Below are 6,000 nucleotides of genomic sequence, written 5' to 3'. Positions count from 1 at the left end.
AAAATGGTAATTCGGAGTTCGAGAATCAATTCGGAGTCAAACCGGAATTTTCACTAACTAGGGGCAAAATCGTAATTTTGCCACCCGAGGACGAAATTGAATTTTTTGAGAGAATTTAGATCAAATTTGATTAAATGGAGCATGATATGAGTATAAGGAGTGAAAATTATGCATTTTGGTAATTTTTCAATTTTTGGGGTAAAAATGTAATTTTTCACTTTACGGGGGTAAAAGTGTAATTTTTAAAAATTTGCTCCACCAAAACTTTGGAAAAGTCTAGAAATTTCATGGAAGATATGGATAAGTGAAGAGGATTGAGTGGTAGAAAAAGAAAGTAAAAAACATGACTACAAAAAAAATAAAATAATAAAATATTCAAAAAGTAAATAAAATAATAATATTTTATTAAGCCTATTAAATGGCTTGAAAATTCCAGAATTATTCATTGGGAGGGTCAGCCAAAACCAGTAGGAGAGAGAGAGAAATAAGAACAAACCCTAGAGTGAGAAAATTCAAAGAAAAAGTGTGATTTTTCAAGGAATCAAGTGTTTAAAGGTATGATTTTTCAAGCTTAGCTTAAGATTTATCATTTCCATGCATTTCTCCTTATTTTCCATGGTTAAATTATGTGTTTTGATGATGGATTCAAATCTGATCATATGGGTTTAGAGAGAGAAAGTTGTTAGATTAATTTGATTTTGAACTATGTTAGTGTTTAGTGTTAGTTTAGCATGTTTATGAGTAAAACAACAAGAAAAATATTCATTTTCTCCATGAATTTCTCTAGCCCGAATCGAGCCAATGGTGTGTGAGGATGAGGTTGACTTTATTTTAAGAGAATTAGATGGAAAAATGATGAATTATGAGGTTGAAAATTTAATGGGAATTTTTGGTGCAAAAAAATTAAAAAATTGAATTGTCACGACCCGGAACTCCCATCGAGCCCGTGACAACCGCCCCGAAGCCTCGATAGACATTCTTCCCCCGAACTCCTTTTGAGACCTCGCAAGGCTTTTGTACCAGTTTTTCCATTCCTCTCTCTTTTTTTCCTTTTCTTTTTTTTTTGAATAATAAAATAAACTAAAAATATTAATTAATATAATCTATTTTAATGTAAAACAATATATATATATATGTATATTTTTGAAACATCAAAAAATTAATTTTCTGCACATAAAAACAAAATAAATTTATACATACTATAATATAGAAAACTAGAGTATGCACTTTAAATTACAATGACACGTGAGCCCTCAAATAACTGAGAAGGTTTAAGTCTATAACCTTGCTTTCTAGGATGCAACTCCGAAATTTACTTCTCGATGCAATTGACAGTCTACTGCCTATTCTGAGCCTGAAAAATGTATAGGAAGAAGGGGTGAGATTATAAAATCTCAGTGAGTAGACAAACATCATCAAAATAATCTAAAGCCGAGTAATAGGAGACAATTAAAATAATTCATCTCAACCCATATAAATAATTGGATTTCATCTAATTACTCAACATGGCTTATGCACTTTTCAAAAACTTGGCCCTTGCCAAAAATTCATTCTCGGGGATACCTCGCGAAAGCATCTTACCGAGACCGCCAAAGCTGTTTATTGTCACACACACAAACACATTTCACCTCTGACAACACAGCCGTTCCTTGGCGTTGGCTGAGTCCCACTTTCACGTGGTGGCCAGCGTGAAGTGTACTCAAATCCTACCTCGGGAGTTATCCTACGCGCCTCTCCAATCGAGGTAAGCTCAATAATTGGGAACCGTGCCCCTCTAATTAGGCTAGCCCACGAAACCCCCGTCACTGCAGTGCCCACTTTATAATCCACCAACCAATAAAATCACAATAGTATGACATGGCTCACTTAACACATTCAAGACAAATCAAAGCAATTCACATATTCTTTAAATTATAAAAATAACCAGTCATACCCACATTTATCATAAGCCATTTAATGTAAAATCATGGATAAACAACACAATCATAGTATAGGTCTCCAATTACTCTATTTTTGAAATCATTATTAGATTTTTTTAAAAAAATTTTATAAAATTATTTTATAAAATCCCATTTTCCCATAAAACACAATAATTTTTCCAATTAAACCATTTTTTCATAAAATCACACAATTAAATAAATCTACTCTAGATAATTAAGATGATAATAAGTTTACTCACTGTACTAGGAGTACATATACTCCTATTCTCGATCTTCGAGTGTAGTCTTTTACCCGTATCAGATAGCTCACCACCTATCCACAATACATGACACAAAAAATTCAATAATTTGTGTCAAATCAATATATATTATTTCAGGCTCTTATCCATGCGTATGCACTAGATAGGGTGTGAAATGTTTGGACAATCGCTTAATCACAGTGTTCGACCTAACTCGCCTATACACAGTGTAAATTTCTAAAATCTTCAATTCAACTCCAAGTCCATCCATTTCAATTTCAATTATCCAATTATATCCACAATACCTCAATGACTGTGAATGTGGCCCAATTTATCAGTTCGGATCATAAATTACACTTTTACCCCTAATGGGTAAAAATTTTAATTTTTTTGCACCAAAAATTCCCATTAAATTTTCAACCTCATAATTCATCATTTTTCCATCTAATTCTCTTAAAATAAAGTCAACCTCATCCTCACACACTATTGGCTAGATTCGGGCTAGAGAAATTCATGGAGAAAATGAATATTTTTCTTGTTGTTTTACTCATAAACATGCTAAACTAACACTAAACACTAACATAGTTCAAAATCAAATTAATCTAACAACTTTCTCTCTCTAAACCCATATGATCAGATTTGAATCCATCATCAAAACACATAATTTAACCATGGAAAATAAGGAGAAATGCATGGAAATGATAAATCTTAAGCTAAGCTTGAAAAATCATACCTTTAAACACTTGATTCCTTGAAAAATCACACTTTTTCTTTGAATTTTCTCACTCTAGGGTTTGTTCTTATTTCTCTCTCTCTCCTGCTGGTTTTGGCTGACCCTCCCAATGAATAATTCTGGAATTTTCAAGCCATTTAATAGGCTTAATAAAATATTATTATTTTATTTACTTTTTGAATATTTTATTATTTTATTTTTTTTGTAGTAATCTTTTTTACTTTCTTTTTCTACCACTCAATCCTCTTCACTTATCCATGTCTTCCATGAAATTTCTAGACTTTTCCAAAGTTTTGGTGGAGCAAATTTTTAAAAATTACACTTTTACCCCCGTAAAGTGAAAAATTACATTTTTACCCCAAAAATTGAAAAATTACCAAAATGCATAATTTTCACTCCTTATACTCATATCATGCTCCATTTAATCAAATTTGATCTAAATTCTCTCAAAAAATTCAATTTCGTCCTCGGGTGGCAAAATTACGATTTTACCCCTAGATAGTGAAAATTCCGGTTTGACTCCGAATTGATCCTCGAACTCCGAATTACCATTTTGAGTCATCCTTGAACTGTGAAACTCTTAATTTCACCTTAAAATTCCTATTTGAACTAGTTCGAGGCTTAATCGACTCAATGGTACCATTAGGGGCAATATCATCATTTAACGATTTCTCGAACTTCCTAAATATACAAACATTCTATCGAGCATGTAAATGACGTTATAATTATTTTACAAAGCAGGGTTTGACAAATAAAGCCTACGACCAATAAAAAAATATCATTGTAGCAAAAATATGAGTTGTAAAGCTTACAGTTGAAGTAAGAGTGATGAACTATGGTCAAAGAATGAGTAATAAAGCTTGCGACCAATAGCATAATATAATTATAACCAAAATATAAGCGATAAAGCTAGTAGTTGAATATGAATTTTTTTTTTCAAAATCAAATTGCAATTCATAAAGTAATGAAAAGTCAAAGTCATAGAAATGTCATAAGTAATGAAAAGTCAAAGTCATAGAAATGTCATACATGAGTGGGAAGTAGGTTGTTCTAAACCTTATTGCTCTCAATCAGTAATTCTCCTACTTATGTCTTCTTGTGGAATATTCTATACAAGCCTTCTACATTCAAGAATGATAGTGGAACTGTTCATCTCTTCTAGTAACACAAAGTTTTTTCTAGTAAGTTTTTACCTAAAGCAATCACTCCTTCTCAATAAAGTTACCAAAATGTAAAAAGGGTTCTTACGATAGGGAGAGGAAGTATTGTAAACAAGTAAAGTGTCACGACCCAGTACTTTCCTTGAGCTTGTGAGAACCGTCGCGATGTCTTGATAGACATTCATTACCCGAAATGCCAACCGAAACCTCGCAAGGCTTTAATATCAATTTTCTCACCTCCCTTGCAAGCAACAGTTGCTAATATCATATTTTAAATGATTATAAGCTATTTTCAAACCAAAACAATAATAAAAAATAATTTTCGTCTCTCGAGGGTATTTTGATCATTTTTTTTTGAAAATTTCGAAACCAGCTAATAATGTAGTATGCGAGTGCAAAACACATATTTCATAATCAAAAATAAGTTTAGATGTCTAAAACATTCATTTAAAGTAAAATTATGACTATTTGAATATAATAAAAATATTCAATAAAATATTCTATTTTATTATAAAATAATTTTTATAGAGCTATCTGTAAGAAATTTTTGTAGTGTAAAAAAAAATAAATTCATACATACTGTAATACAAATAGTCAAGGTATGTAATTTAATTTACAATGACACATGGGCCCCCAAATGACAAAAGTGAACAAAGGCTGTAAACCTACTATTTTTTAGGAAGTAAAGCCAACTGTAGCCTTCGACGATATCAGCTATCTACAAACTATCCTGAGCCTGAAATGGGTGGAAATGAGGGTGATGAGATTATATAATCCCAATGAGTAAACAAATATCATCTAAAATATCTAAAGCCGAGTAAATGGAGACGATTAAAATAGATCATCATAAGATGGTTCATAACCTCAAAACACATTTCAAATCATCTAAACCAGTTACATTTCATCCAAAATATACAACGAGGCTTATGAATCTCTTAAAAACTTGGCTTGTGCCAAAACTCATTCTCGGAGATACCTTGGCCTCGGCATTTAATCAAGTCCGCCAAGATTGTTAAAAAGTCATATACACACAAAACACATTTTTACATTTAAAAGCATAGTCGTTCCTTGGCGTTGGCTGAATTCACTCTCACGTGGTGGTTTGGCGTGAAGTGAACTCTAAACTTTACCCCAGGAGATACCCTACGCACCTCTCCGACTGAGGTAAGAATATAACCGGATTTCGTGCCCCTCTAATAAGTTGGCCCACAAAACCCGCCACTGCAGTGACCAATCTATAACCCACCAATTCAATAAAATTCAACAGCATGACATGGCAATTTTATCATTATCTAGCCTATCAAGGCAAACAATAGTTTATGCATTTTCAACACAAATACCCATCCAGCCATTCATGCCCACATTATCATAAGCCATTCAATTCAAAACATAATTTACAATATAGCAAGTAGTCTCCAATTACTCCATTTTCAAGTCATCATTAAATTTCAGAACAATTTATAAAATCATTTCATTTAAACATATTTTTCATAAAATTACAAAATCGGATAAAAACATACTTTAGATAATTAAGACGATAATAAGGTTACTCACAATGTCAGGAGTTCGAATTTTTCTTTTTGAAGTACTCCGACTATTGATCTTCGGGTATAACTTTTTTGCCCTTACCAAAAGATTCACCACCTAGACATAATGCATAATCAAGCAATTTACCACATTGGTGCTAAACCGTTATAAAACTAATCTAGGCTCTATATGAATGCATGAAATGGAATGCGAATTGTTCGGATCATCGTCTAAACACGGTGTTCTATATAAATTCAATTGTGTACCTAAATAAAACGGTATTAGTCTATTTCAATCTATTACCCGATTAATTGGCTAATATGTCCAATTTAACTCCAAAAAACTCCATTTCTCTCCCAGTACTCCAAATCATCAAACTCAAGTCAAGTACCATAAAATTT

Source organism: Theobroma cacao, chromosome 2 (genome assembly GCF_053813885.1).
Source record: "Theobroma cacao isolate CCN51 chromosome 2, ASM5381388v1, whole genome shotgun sequence".
In the NCBI taxonomy this organism is placed as follows: domain Eukaryota; kingdom Viridiplantae; phylum Streptophyta; class Magnoliopsida; order Malvales; family Malvaceae; genus Theobroma; species Theobroma cacao.
The sequence above is the reverse complement of the archived record's forward strand: the minus strand, read 5'-3'. Positions refer to the sequence as shown.